Source organism: Macaca thibetana, chromosome 11, assembly GCF_024542745.1.
Source record: "Macaca thibetana thibetana isolate TM-01 chromosome 11, ASM2454274v1, whole genome shotgun sequence".
Lineage (NCBI taxonomy): Eukaryota > Metazoa > Chordata > Mammalia > Primates > Cercopithecidae > Macaca > Macaca thibetana.
Window position 1 is genome coordinate 23,033,829 of NC_065588.1, and position 15,926 is coordinate 23,049,754.

Consider the following 15,926-nt stretch of genomic DNA (forward strand, 5'->3'; position numbering starts at 1 on the left):
CTACAGGTTCAATGCAATTTCCAATGTCATTTTTCACTATGTTATTTTTTCACAACGACGCTGGAAATTTTTCACATTTTACACAAACAGGAAAAAAAAAAAAAAAAAAAAAAACCTTCAATGCGTATGTAACCACAAAGACATCAAATAGCCAAAACAATCTTGAGCAAAAAGAATAAAGCTGGCAACATCATACTACCTGACTTCAAAATATATTATAAAGCAATTATAATGAAAACAGCATGGTCCTGGTGTAAAAACAGACAAATCAACCACTTAAACAAGACAGAAAGCCCAGAAATAAACCCTCATATTTACAGTCAATTGGTTTTTGACAAAGGTTCCAAGAACACACAATGGGGCAATTACAATCTCACATAAATGCTGCTGGCAAAAGTGGTTATCCATATACAGAAAAATCAAATTGGACCCTATATTATACCATGTACAGAATAACTCAAAATGGATTAAAGACTTAAATGTAAGACCTGAAACTGTAAACCACTATTAGAAAACAGGGGAAAAATTCCATGCTATTGGTCTGGGCAAGGATTTTTGAATATGACCCTGAAAGCTCAGGCAACAAAAGTGAAAATAGACAAATGGGATTGTATCAAACTGAAAAACTTCTGCACAGCAAAAGAAACAATTACCAAGGTGAAGAGACAACCACAGAGTGGGAAAAACATATTTGTAAACTATACACCTGGTAAGGGGTTAATATCTAAATATATAAGGAACTCAAATAACTCGATAGCAAGAAAACAAATAACCTGATTAAATGTTAAGTAAATGACTTGAACAGACACTTCTCAAAAGACATTCAGATGGACAAACAGGTTCATGAAAAAATGCTCATAATTACTAATCATTAAGGAAATACAAATTAAAACCACAATGAGATATCTCACATCTATTAGAATGGCTCTTACCACAAAGATGAAAGTTAACAGGTGTTGGGGAGGATGTGGAGAAAAGGGAACACTGATACACTATTGGTAAGAATATTAATTAGTTCAGCTGTTGTGGAAAATGGTATAGAGGTTCCTCAAAAGACTAAAAATAAAACAGCCATATAACCCAACAATCCCACTTGAGGAGATACATTGAAAAATATTGAAATCAGTATTTTGAAGAGATATCTGCCCTTCCATGTTCACTGTAGCATTATTAACAACAGGCAAGATATGGAATTAACCTAAGTTTCAATCAACAGATGAATGGATAAAGAAAATGTGGTATATATACACAATAAAATATTCAGCCTCCAAGAAGAATGAAATTCTGTCATTTGGGACAACACAGATGAATCTAGAACACATTATGTCAAGTGAAGTAAGCCAGGCACAGAAAGACCAATACCTCTTGATCTCACTTATATGTGCAATCTACAAAAGTTATAGAAGTAGAGAGAAAATGGTTGTTATCAGAGGTTGGGGTTTGGGAGAACAAGGGGATGGGAAGTTACTGGACAAAGGGTACAAAGTTTCAGCTAGACAGGAATAATAAGTTTTGAGCTCTATTGCACAGCAGTGTGACTATAGTCAATAACCATGTATTGTAAATTTCCAATGTATCACCACAGAAAATGTCAAGCAAGGTGCTAGCTGTGTTGATTAGCTTGATTTACTTACTTCAGATTGTATACATATATCAAAACATCACATTGTATGCTATAAATGTAATACAATTATGATTTGGTAATTAAACATAATGAAAATAATAAAAAGACAAGTAAACTAATATTAAAATGGGCAAAGGATTTGAATAGACTTTTCTTCAAAGATATACCAGTGTCTGATAAGCTCATAAAAAGATATTCAACATCATTAATCATTAGGGAAATGCAAATTAAAATCATGAGGTATCACCTCACACTTACTGGAATGGCTATAATAAAAGACAGGCAATAACAAATGTTGACAAGTGGTTAAGAGAAATTGAAATCCTTATACATTGCTGGTGGGCATGTAAAATGGTTCACCCACTTTGATAAAGAGTTAAAATACCTCAAAATGTTAAACATAAATTTACCATATGATCTAGCAATCCTACTTCTAGCTATCTACATAAGAGAAATAAAAACATACATCTACATAAAAGCTTGTATGCTGTTCATAGCAGCATTTTGTATAATATCCCCAAATTTGGAGCAACCTAAATGTCTAACAACTGATGAATGTATAAACAAAATGTGGTATAGGCCCCATATAATGTTTTCAGAATTAAAAGAGGTACTGTATGTGAAGCTGCATAGTAGAAGGCACTGTGGGTGTATGTGTGTGCATGTGCATGTGTGTGTGTGTTTTCTTTTACTACACCAGAGAGTAATGTGCTCAGGAGAAAAATTAAGTTGCTTATAGGAAATGAAGATCCAACGCAGTGTGAGAAGGTTTTCAACTCTGTCTCTAAAATTAGAACTGCCTAAGACTATACAGCTAATATAGAGGTATGGTTATGATGTTAAAGTGTCTATTTAATTTCTGAGTACTGTAGCCGGTAAAGTTCCATAGAAAGACAACTAAAATGAGAAGACAGATGTAATGTGTGGAAGAATTAAAAAGACTGCTTTTCCCCCCTGGGAAGTTGAAGACTTGAAGGAGACATGTTTTAAATTTATAAATCTGGAAATGGACGTGCAAGATAAAAAATCGAGTTGTTTATTAAATCTCAAAACATTAAAAAATAAGCAGGTAAGAACTGGAATTATTACCCAGAGCAGCAACCAGTCTTCACTGTGTGAAACACCAAGAGATGGTAATGGGCAGAGACACATATGAACTCTGATAGGTTGTGCATGCTTTTCTTGATGACTGAGGCTCCCTGGAGAAGCTGGGATTGCTCTGCCCTTGTAGCGTGACCCTAAACAGCACATCCAAGCTCTTCCAGGTACATCCCTGGGGGTCACTATCAAACACAAAATACTAGACTGCATGAACCAGGAGTGCCATCCTTTGGGGCATTTGTTCTCAACTAAAGATATGAAAGCATGACCCTATTATAGAAGCTGTTCTTTTTCTTCTAGATACTGATTTTGTCTTCTAACATCATTTTGAACCTCTTTTAAATAAACTTGTCAGAAGCTGCTTCATGCATAGCAGTTGGAAGTGTTTTTACTCTAATCAAAGGGCAATTGCTGAAACAGACTCTCTAAAGTTATTTTCTAAACATTCCTTTCACCTTCTTGTCTCCAGCCCAACTTCCACTCTCCCAACAGAATTCTGCAAAAACTTTCTCTTTATTTGCTTTGGTAGTTTTGTTAATACCACTTAAAACAATTGGGCTGAAGGAGCAACGCCGCCTCCTTCCCTCTCTCAGTTTTTGAGTTCTGGGAGTCCTTATAGGTATCCATTCTTCACCTGGGGCTAATGGAGCGGCAGGAGCATCACCTGCTAAGCAGGTGGAAAGCCCCAACTATCAATGTTTGGGGGGAATATTGGTCCTCAATAGGGACTATAATGAAAACTTCAAAATTACTTTCCACCAGTGACTACAATGAAGGGCTCTGGAATTTGAGCTTCTCTTTGAGAGAGCAGTGTTTCAACAGAAGAGCTGCCTGGTGGACTGATGAAGGTAGGGAGAGGCCAAATCTTTTCAACAGTGCTTCAAAGCCTGTCCAGGTTCATTCGCTTTATGTATTCCAAAATGAATTCCATTCTCAGCTGGAATGTTTAGTATCAGCAGGGCCAATAGATTTTTCCACTACGCTCAGCCCTAGTGTCCATGTTCCCATTAAACACATCTAATTCAAAAGCCGAGGGAAGCACGTACATCTCAAGCCTAACTCTCAGCTTAATTCCCTCTGTCTTTTTAAAAGCTGCTCTTTCAGAATGAATTATAAATCAACAACAGCAAATTTTCACATTGAACAGTTTATGTGTTTTTAAAGAGGAGCTTCTGGGAAGAAGCTGAAAGAAGATTTAATAAACGGAAAAACTGTGAAGCTTCCAAAACACATAAGTAAAATTAAGAGACAAGATGTGACTCAAGATATCAGGAGATACAGCACAATGATGGGTACCTTCATGCACAGATGTGATGCACAGAGCCCCCTTTTCAGCCTCCAGGCAGGCATTGAGGCTGGCTTCCTCGTTTCCGCTGAGCCTTGAGCAACACTGGCCTGCTCTGAATCATGGAGGCTCAGACTATGTCTTAGGGGCAGAATCTAGGCAGAACCACCACCTAGGCAATTTCGATGGCCATCTGCCTCCTGCCCCTGAAATTGCTCTTATGGGTACTCTTTGCTCTACTCACCTATGATTTATGTGTCTTGCCTGCCCTCCCTAGCACCTCTCTGGGAATCTTTGGTCATTTGATTATTTTTCACGGTATCCTTTCTATTTTAACAAATTTCTAACTGTCTTATTTTCTGTACCACCGCTCTCCCCATAATTAAAACTTTACCTCTATTTTCAGTGCTCAGGCTTTTCTGGAGAAGCTGGGACTTCAAATTTCTTGCTTTAAAGGGGTCATGCCATGGAAGCTTCCATCTGCCAAGTTGAAAGATGAAGTGAATGTGTATAGTCCTTTGTGATCAGAGTCTCTGTGGAGCAAGCCAGTATTGGTCAAAGTCTGGTCCACAAACCAGCGCCCACCTTTCAACTATATGTTACTGCTCTGAGATGAGACAGTAAAGAAATCAAGAGTAAGAATATCATAATCTTATAGCAATCTGGAATTGCCACAGCATCTAAATGTGCAGTTATTTTCCTAATAATTCATTTTCAATTTATTTTATAAAAGTATCACACTGTGTGTCTAGGCATGGTGTCTCACACCTGTAATCTCAGCACTTTGGGAGACTGAGGCCGGCGGATCACCTGAGGTCAGGAGTTTGAGACCAGGCTGGCTAACATGGTGAAATCCTGTCTCTACTAAAAATACAAAAAATTAGCCAGGTGAGGTGGCACACACCTGTAATCCCAGCTACTCAGGAGACTGAGACAGGACAGGAGAATTGCTTGCACCTGAGAGGTGGAGGTTGCAGTGAGCCACTCTACACCAGCCTGGGTGGCAGGAAAAATAGAGTATCAGTCTGTGATGGAGAGGACATTTTAAAGAAGTTTTCACTGTTGTGGGACACTCCTAGCTCTTCCAGTTCAGCACATGAAGGCACACTGGATGGAAACTCTTTAGGCTTCTCACACTTCAGTCCCTCACTACAAGTCACGCACAATGGGATTTTTTTTCTTGCTCTTCCTCCATAAATGCATTTAATCTTCTAAATTTCATGTCTCAATGGAGCATGGGCAATCTTTGGTATTTTAGCTGAAGTTGCACAGGGTGTCTGATATGGTTTGGGTCTGTGTCCTCACCCGAATCTCATCTTGAATTGTAATCCGAGTTGTAATCCCCAAGAGTGAAGGGAGGGACTTGGTGGGAGGTGATTGGATTGTGGTGGTAGTTTCCCCCATGCTGTTCTCATTATAGTGAGTGAGTTCTCACGAGATCTGATGGTTTTTGAAAATGTTTGGCAGTTCCCCACTGTGCTCTCCTCTCCCTCCTGCCACCTTGTGAAGACATGCCTTGCCTCCTTTTTGCCTTCTGCCATGATTGTAAGTTTTCTGAGGCCTCCCCAGCCGTGTGGAACTGTGAGTCAATTAAACTTCTTTTGTTTATAAATTACCCAGTCTCGGGTAGTATCTTTATAGCAGTGTGAAAACAGACTAATATGGTCTCCAATTCCCTAGTGTTTTTCTTCTCTATGGTCTTTTCTTCATTCCGTTAATGAGTATAGTCAATTCCATGCCTTTCAATCCCATCTTAGTCTTTGTTTTTCTATCAGGCACCCACCAAATTTCAGCTGTGGTTATGGGGGCACCCTGAGCTTGTCTTCTCACCCCTAGCCTTTCTGCTCCCTGAAGAGCACCATGTATCTAAACAGGTGTGAAAAGGACTGGCTAGCACCTTTTCAGTCACTAGGCTAATTCCAGGGAAGTTTCATTCCTCCCAGGCAACAGCTCTCTATGACTTTTACTAAAAAGTTGAAATCCACTTATTTGAAAACAACTCGATCTTGCAAATGCAGAATGACTTGAGGGAAAAAATAAAAGCCCCATTCAGAGCCTCTCTACCCCAACTATTTAGTGAAAGCTGTCACAAGAGGGATGAGTGACATATTTGAACGAGTTCTTGGGGTTTTCTCTGCACGAGGCAAACCCAGGACCCAGCAGGAGGCAAACCAGCTGCAGCTTGTCATATATTAGTCAATTATCCTAATGATTTTTTCCCCACTAAAAAGCACGAATCCAGATTGCTCTTATATTTTATTAAGATTTTACTTTGTCTACTCACAAATATTAATTGGATTCTCTCCATGTTGATTTCAGCCTCTGGGGTTTGGGGGTCACTGCAGGTGCATGAGGGCCAGTGGAGGGGGAGTGAAGACTGGCAGGAAGTGCCTTCCTTCCCTGCATTTCCGTTCCCTGCTCTTGCGAGGACAGCATTTGATTAGTCCTTTACAACCTGTTTCTCCTCAGATACAAGGAAAATACTGCAAACCACTGTGCCAATTCTGGCTGTGGCTCCTTTGAACACTGTGGGATCTGCTAGAGGAATGTGAAATAAATCCAAAAAAGACTGCTTTATGGATCTTTGAATGTGGTGTCACAGAAGGAAACTGTCTTAGAAATCATAGCTAAAATTGGATAGTTTGTTAATTCTGTGGAAAATTTTTTGAATTAGAATTAATCTTTAGCTTAGTAGTGATTTCTAGCCAATGCCCTCCACTCAGTATACATGATGGTATTACTAAGATATAATTGAAATCTAAGACCTTGATTCAGTCCTCTATCAGTGGCCTTTCTTCTTTCTGTGGTCCATGCAGCCATCATTCTAGTAGTCAGGTAGTAATTGCATCACAGTTCTGAACAAATGTTGGTGTGGGTAACTGTTTTTCTTTTCTTATTCTTTTACTCCCTAGACTTAAATAAATATATAATTTTTTGCTCCCTATTCTAACTCATCTGTGCTAAAAAATGTACTCAATGCTGTATTGGTAACTAATCAATTTAGTCCATTCAATCATTATGTTAATGGAGCTAGTATTGTGGCTTTGCACCTGAAATTTCTTTTAGACTCTGGCATGCCATTGCCTCTGAATAAGGTGGAATAAAGTGGCTAAGTCAAGACAAATTTGATAGTACCAATAAAAATGTAACTTAAAGCACTTGTTCCCATAAAATGTTTTAGGAGCATTATTTTCATATATTAAGGATGGCACATCCATATACTTTAGTGTTTTATTACAGCATCAGGAACACTTAGGAAGAAGCCAAGATTTTATCACTCTTTCCTTAAAAAATAATGTATTGTATATTTCAAAATAGCTGAGAGAGAAGATTTAGAATGTTCCTAAAACATAAAAATGATACATGTTTGAGGTGATGAATATCCCAATTACCCTGATTTGATTATTACACATTATATGCATATATCAAAATATTACATATACCTCACACATAAATACAATTATTGCATATCAATAAAAATCGTAGAATTTCATGTTCTTTTCCCTTGAATGTCACTACTTAAATACAAAGCCACAATAGCAGTTCTGAAGTTCCATTTAAAGAGGGAGGTGGAGTGAGTGAACACGGCAAGCTTCAGTGGAAAGAGCAATGGAATCGAATTCTGCAGAACTCACTTCCAGCATGGCCTCTCTTGCTACAACATGAGATCATGGGTGAGTCAATTGACTGCTGTGTCCCTAAATTCTCATTTTGCAAAGGGGTAATTAACTGGCTTCGACTTCTTACAGAATTTCATGTCAAGATTAATAAAAGAATAAATGTGAAAACTGTAGCTTGAGCCCCCAGGAAGAGGAGAAATCAAATTTTCCAGCCTAAAGATGGTTCCCTTACAAAGATGAAACCTGTCTATTTGTTAAGGAAGGAAAACTGCTACGGAAAATTGGGAAGGACCTACTTTAGTCCTTCAATGTATTGCATATTTTTGTTTCATCTTTCTGGATTCTTTCTCTGCTCCCCCTTGTCAACGGTGCTAATTTCCATTCTAGGATCTGTTTTGATCTAGGGAAGGAAACCATATCCCTCGCACTAGGTCTTGGGCAGAACCAGTGTGACTAGGCACATGTTTCCCATTGAGGCTGGGATGGATTTCTCCATATCACAGCCCTAGAGTGACATTTTGGTGCAGCTTCTGCTCCAATGCTTATCCTCATGGAAGCTCACGGAATCTATTTTCTTCAATGTATCAGTAAGAATTCTTATTTTGCAAAGAGTCAATCCATCTGAGGTAAGAGGAAAGAAACGAAGATTGGGGTAACCGTGATAGTGGCAACATTGACCAAATGTGGTAGAAGCTCTGGCAGTATAAGCAAATGTCTTTCAAAATCACAGAGACATAAGCAGTAGCTGCAACCTCCCAGCAGCCTCAAGACCAGGGTCACAAACACAAATGCCTACATGGTTTAAAAAGAAAATGTAGATGAGGATTATTGAGAGAGAACAGGGATTGGTGGGGAGTATAGCAAAATTGAGCTTGTATGCTCACTCTAGCCATTGTTACCATATGGGAATATGGACTCAATTACAGATGAGCTTTCAGTTTTTAGAGAAACCAGAAATCCAGATTTTTATATGAAATCTGTTTTTTAGTATAGGCTCAATAATAATGGCGATAATATACAGTGTGCATATGAAACAAGTCATGTCTGTGGGCTGAATTTGTCTGTGAATGGCCAGTTTGTGGCTTCTGCTAGATCTTCCTTCCCAGAGAAGAACAGTGTCTATGGTGCTTTTGAGTCATAAGCCCCTAAACTTCATTCTGTTTCTGAACAGGAATAAGTGACTTGAGGATGGAGGTCACATTGGATTATATCAAGTATGCTGCTGGTAGCTCTGTATTTGTTGGTTGGTTTGTTTTGCCATGAAACAGTTCCTCTACCAACTTGATTGTCCTCTCTCAGGTTAATAGCCAGAGAAACAACTGTTATATCTATAAAAATGAAGGCACTCAGTCTGTGTATTATATTTTGTTGGATCTGGTGCTCACATACCTAAAACGATCACCTAAATCCATTCCTTAGATGATAAGAATTTGGATAATAAAATTGTGTTAGCTCTCTTGCTCCCAGTATTTTTGTGGACATGCCATAGTAAGCACTTCTTTCAACTCTGTGATTTTCTCCACTAACTGAAAAAATTGATAAAGTAATGTATCATTTAAAAGTTCTGCAAATTAATTCACATTGTAGCTGGACATTTTAGCCATGTGATTTGATTGAGACTGACCTCTTTCCAGTTCCAGAAGTGGCCCCTGATGAGACTAAGCCTGTTAGAGTGAATGTATCCCATGTGCTTCTATGGTTCTGAGACCAGGTACTAGATTGTCAGGATACTTTGAGGTTCAAGGAACTGAAACCATAATTCAAACCAGTTTTAAATAGGGCAATTTGTTAGCTTATGTAGCTCAAAGTCCAGAGAAAAGTGTGACCTGAAGACCAATGGTATGAGCAGGCCTTCAGTTCTATTTCTGTGTCATTCTTCAGGGCCACTTATCTTTGGCTGGCTTCTTTGGGTTACAAGGTGCTACCAGTAGGAGCAGAAGCACGTTTCTTTGTTCATGTTGAGAGAGACAGACCATTTGCATAGCTGTGAAACAGATAATCACAGTCCCATTTTCTTTTTGGCATCACGGCACACATTTGAAATGAGAATATCTGATGGCACTATAGGGCAAGGATGGGGGAATAAGGTTTGGGGCTAAAAGTGACTAATCCTGGGAACTGCAGCTGACCTAGGTTCTCCTGGCTATCATGAGGGCTGAGGAGGACAGTAACTTCGCACTTGAAGTGCCCATTTCTGTAGCGTATTAGCGGGATATTTTGTCTGGGAACGACTTGAATCTACCCCAGACTGAGAGATGGGGTCCATTTTTCCTGAGATTTGTGGGCTGCCTTCAAGAGCGGCAGATCGCTTGATGATGGTGGGAAGTGAGCCTCTCTCTTCTCCTGAAAAAGAGTAGAATAACAAATCTTACTAGTTCTAGGAAACTGTTCTTTTTCAGCTTCACCCTCAAATTGTAAACCCCATCAACCATATCTCATCATCTGCACTACTCCCATCCTTTTCTGTGCCACTAGCATTTCTTGTCCGGATCCTGTGATAGCTCTTGTACTGGTTTCCTAGGGATGCTATGCAAGTTGTCACAAATTTGGTGGCTTAAAACAACAGAAATGTATTCTTTCATAGTTCTGGAGGCCAGAAATTAGAAATCAAGGTGTCAGCAGGACCATGCTCTCTCCCAAAGTGTGAGGGGAGAATTCTTCCTTGCCTCTTGCAGCTTTGAATGGCCCAGATGTTTCTTGGCTTGTGGCAGCATAACTCCAGTCTTTGCCTCTGTCTTCATATGACTTGTTTCTCACTGTTCCTATGTGCCAAATCACTCCCTGCCTTTCTCTCAGAAGACACCTGTCATTGGATTTAGGGCCCACCTTAAGTCCAGGATAATCTCATTTTGAGATTCTTAATTATATTTGTAAAGAATTTTTTTTCCAAATAAAGTCACATTCGCAGGTGCCAGGGGTTAGGACTTGAACATACATTTTTGGGGGACTCTATCCAACCACCACACCTGCTGTTTTTACTCCCCACTTCTGCCCTTTCACCCCTACGGATTATTCTGCCCACAGTGTAATGGTCCTTTTAAAACATGTCAGATAACCCCTGCTCACATCCTCCGGTGACTTCCTGGGAGCCTTAAACTAATATCGCATCTTTGTCGCATGGTCTCCCAAATCCCTACCATTGTTTCTTAGCTTCCGCTCTTTCTTCATCTCACACTGGTATCCCTCTTGCTCAGAGGACTTCAACTGTACTGGCCCTCTCACTCTTCCTCCAGCACGCAACAAACACTCCTTCCCTAGAGTCCTTGCAGTTGCTGTTCCTACTGCCTGGAGCTCTTTTCCTGTAAGTATTATCATGGCCAGCCCCCACACTATAATTAGGACTCAGATGTCATGTTTCTTCCTCAGAGAGGGCTCCTTGATCATCTTGGATAAAGCAGCATTTCTGTTACTCTCTTTTGCTCTGTTTTATTTTTTTCAGAGTGCTTACTGAACTAATGCCATATTTTATATCTATTTGTTTCCTCTGTATATATGGCATGTCATTCCTACTAGAATGTATGCTTTATCTCACTAGTTCACTTCTGCATTCCCAAAACAGAACAATGCCTGACATATTAGAGAGCGTCCTAGTCCTTTCATGCCATTATAACAAAATGCCGAGACTGAGTAATTCTTTAAGAACAAAATTTTGTTTCTCACCATTTTGGAAGCTGAGAAGCTCAAGATCAAGATGCCAGCAGGGTTGGTGTCTGATGAGGGTTGCTCTCTATTTCACGGTGGTTCCTTAGTTCCTTGTTGCTGGTTACCTGGAGTGGACAAACTGTACAATCTCACATGGTGGAAGAAATAGAAGAAATGGACTTTTCCTCTCAAATCCTTTTGTATGGCACTCATCCCATTCCCTGAGGGCTCCAGTCTCCTGACTTGAACACCTCTGAAGGGCCCTGCCTCATAATACCATCACACTGAGGATTAGATTTCAACATGTGAATGTTGGGGTGAGGGGGACATATTCAGACCATGGCAAAGATATTTAACATATATTTGTTGAATAAATGAATATAGCCCTGGTGGCAATTTGAAGGATGAAGCTGACACAAGGAGGAGGGCCGATGCAAGGGACCCTCAGAGAAAGCAAGGCCTCAGCTATGTTGACATTATGATTTTAGAATCAAACCACCTCTGAAGACTGTGCTGGCCTTACATGCTTCAGTCACATGAAAAATAAATGTTCCTAGGGTTTCAGCCAATCTGAGGTAGAGTTCTGCTGGTTGCACAGGAGTGAGTCCTAACCAGCACTCTCTATCTTCAGTCTGTACACTTTTGTCAGCTTGGAACTGGGCTAAGTACCAGGCTTCTTCATATTTCTGTCCCACTGATAATACATTAGGTAGAAGTTTTAGTATAATTCCTTCATCTGCGGAGTTTCAAAGGCAGCAACCTTATTTTAGATATTGACAGCTGAATCTAGTACTCGCAGGTATACATTTCAAAATGTAAATTAACTGCCAGTGATGTGGTTTGGAATGTAAAGGATTCCATGCCTAATCCTTATCAAATCACTGACTTAAATTCAATATTCTGTGACATGCCTGCTCTTCCTTTTGATCATTATTGTCTATTAAGTGCTTATTTAAGCATGTCGCTATTTTGAACATGAAATATAGTGAATTATCTAGAGAGAAGTAATAATGTTGTGGAATAAAATTTTTGAGAGGGAAGCTTATATTTATTCTCCTGGAAATTCACCTTTTTCCCTCTTCCCTTTTGTCTAGCTAACACTTTCCCTGCTCCCTTCAAGCGAGATCTTCTGTACCAACTTAGGGAACGTTTATGACAGATTGTAAAACAGAGTAAAAAGGTTCTTGCTGATTTCCCCTTCTCAGAATAGTGGAGGTCTGGGCATAGGTAAAGTGTTGACAGGAAGCACCTTGAGGGAGAGCAGGCTCCTTTGACCCTCAAGCAGAGGACATTCTTTTAGGTTGGTGGAGGAGAAGTGAGCAGAATGGAGTTATGCAGTGTCCTAAAGGTAGGAGACCTGTGGCCTGTTTGCTAGGTTGGCATTCTGGGGAGAAGGACAAGTCCCTAGATTAGATGCCGTAACAGTTTGCATCACTGACATCCCTGGGCTCCAGCAGAATGATTCTATGTCTTGTAGAGTAACGTGGAACTAGCAGTGAGCACATCTGGACCTGATGGAGCCATTTGGTTCAGTATAAAGGTTTGCATATACTGATAACTCAGTACATCCTATCAACCTGGTGGACCCACGGTGGCTCAGAAGATGCATGCAAGAGCAAGAACGTTAAGAATCACCTACCCACTTCTCAATGCCTAACCCTTGTATCAGACCCCCAGAATGTTGACACAACCCCCACTGAACTTTGGAGAACTGGGAGCCCAAACTAGAAATTAAATCATGACACAATAATAAAGAAAGTTGCATTTTTCACACCTGTGTTTGTGGCCTGCATTTTATACCTTGTGTAAAATATTTATTTTCTTTTCCTCATGACTGAATTCCCATGGAGTTACAAGAGGATGTAACTTCTAGGTAGATAAAGACTCTTTGTAGTTCTAATGGAAGCCCACAAATGTTTATTGTTGGAAAAGCAGGCTTCAGCCCACCTGGTCATTAAGTAAATGCACAAATCTTAGCCAAGACTAGGTTTTCCATGTTGAGATGTGGAGAGGCCATTTTGCTATCATGAAAGGAGTTTGACTAAAAAAACAAAAAAAAATAAACCACTCTAACAGCATTAGACCAGCTAATATTTGCTATTTCTGTATCCCATTAAAAAGTATGCAGATAGAACAGTGTGTTAGTGAACTTTCTGGTCAGAAGAAAATCCTGTCCTGTGCAAACTAATTTGGAGAGCACATTGTAGTTAATGAGTAACTCTCATGCCTCTTGTTGCTGCCAAAAAACAACAACAAAAAAAGGGAATTAGAATTGTAAACCAAAAATAAAATTCGAAGCCTCCTAAGTGACCATAGGCCCTTCCTTTGCCCAAGGGCATTCCAAAGTAAACCTGAAAAAACTAGTTCAGATCTTGATAAAAAGTGAGGGTTATGCCTCCTCCCTTTGGAATTCAAGCACAGTTGAAGAGCTTTAACATTAAAGTAGAGATCTTAAGACCAACAAAACAGACTTTTTATAGCAATGAGACACCAAATTCCAGCCTAACTCTACTACAGCGTCACATGACTGATAGCAGGCACTGGAAGAAATTGAACTATTTTACCCTCAAATATATTTCTTTGACATATTTTGAGATAGCCCTGCAAAACTGAATCAATGAATATAGCCCTGGTGGCAATTTGAAGGATGAAGCTGACTTGTCTTTTGTGGGGGAAAATCTACATTCTGTAGAGAATCCCATTTCCTTTCCAGGCCTTTTCCCAGGTTCAGGAGAGAATTAACGGAGTCTGGCACCTTTTTAGGTCTGATAAGAGCTCTGAAGTCTGCTGCCACTTGGAGGCTTCATCTGCATGATAAAACCTTGGCCTCCACAACCCCTTGTCTTAACCTAGACATTCCTTTCTATTGATTCCAGGTCTTTAGATAAAACTCTTTCAACCAACTGCCAACCAGAAAATCTTTGAATCCGTCTGTGACCTGGAGGCCCTGCTTCCAGTTGTCTTGCCTTTCTAGACTGAACCAGTGTACATCTTACATGTATGAATTGATGTCTTATATCTCTCTAAAACAGACAAAACCAAGCTGTAGCCCAACCACCTTGGGTACATGTTCTCAGCATCTCCTGGGGGCTGTGTCCCAGGCCATTGGTCATTTATATTTGGCTCAGAATAAATCTCTTCCCATATTTTACTGATATTGACTCTTTTGGTTGATGGAATTTTAGGATTATTTCACTTTGGTATGCTACACCTTTATGTGACAAATTTAGGACTGGTAGAGATCTTCTACACACGTTATCTCTTCAAACCTAGAGTTTCATCATACATTTAAGATGAATTGAATTGACTGAACTATTTTTATTTGGTGATTATTACAGGAAATTGGCAAATCCTTCCATTAGCCAAGCCATTACTGATCTGGCCAGTTCTGACACCTCATCTCTAATACTCTGGACCAATTGGGCATCAAACACTTCAATTCTGACACCATCTATCTGGAGTTAGTGTCAGAGCCCTCGGTCCCAAACAACCCTTCCCACTTTAGATGCCAATTGCAAGTCTCTGGTCACTGGTACTTCCAACCAAGTGGCTACAAGTAGGCTATTCAATAACTTACTAGAACAACTCACAGGACTCAGGGAAACATTTTATGTATGTTTACTGGTTTATTATAAAGAATGTAACTCAGGAACAGCCAAACAGAAGTGATGCATATGGCAAGGTGTGGGGTGGGTTGTGTGGCTCAGTGCTTCCACATTCTCATCAGGTGCGCCATCTTCCCAGCACATCCGTGTGTTCACCAGCTTGCAAGGTCTTCAAACTTTTTGCTTGAAGGTTTTCCTGGAGGTCTCCTTACTTATGCATGATTGATTAAATCACTGCCATTGGTGATTGAACTAAATCTCTGGCCTCTTTCCCCTCCCCAGAGATGGGGAGAGGGGGGCAAGTTCCAACTCTATAATGATGGCTGGGTTTTTCTGGTGACTATTCCCCATCCTGAAGCTATCCAGCTATCCAGGGGCCCAGCCAGGAGTCACCTTGTTAGCATACAAAAGATACTCTTATCGCTTAGGAGATTCAAAGGGTTTAAAGAGCTCTGTGCCAGGAACTGGGGACAAAGGCCAAATATTTATTTTTTATTATATCACACCAGTTTTTTCATCTGGTTTACAGTAGCCAGTGTTCATTCTTCATCCCCAAGGGGTTTCCTTTTTGGTTTTTGTATTACTGTTCAATTTCTCAGGATTTGTAAACTGCTCATGTCTCTGGCCAGAGTCTGCTTATCTTGCCTCATTTGAAACCCATGGATTACATGCAGAGCACAAGCAGGATTCATGCTGACCAGGAAACCTGATTGCCTTTGTATCCCATTGCCATCTCTCTCTACACACCTGCATGTTTTCCAGTGTACTGCTGCACACCTCCATTTCCATCACTCCCCACTTAAGGCATCCAGTGTAATGGGTTCGATATATGCACTTAGATATGTATGTACCCTGAAAAATAATTGTATTTATTTTGTGAATGCTTTTAAATGTACAGTTGACCCTTGAACAACACAGATTTGAACTACAGGTCCACCTATATGCAGATTTTCTCCCAACTTTGCCACTCTTGAGACAAGACCAACCCCTCCTGTGCCTCCTCTTCCTCAGCCTACTCAACCCAAAGAGGATGAGGAAGAAGACTATTA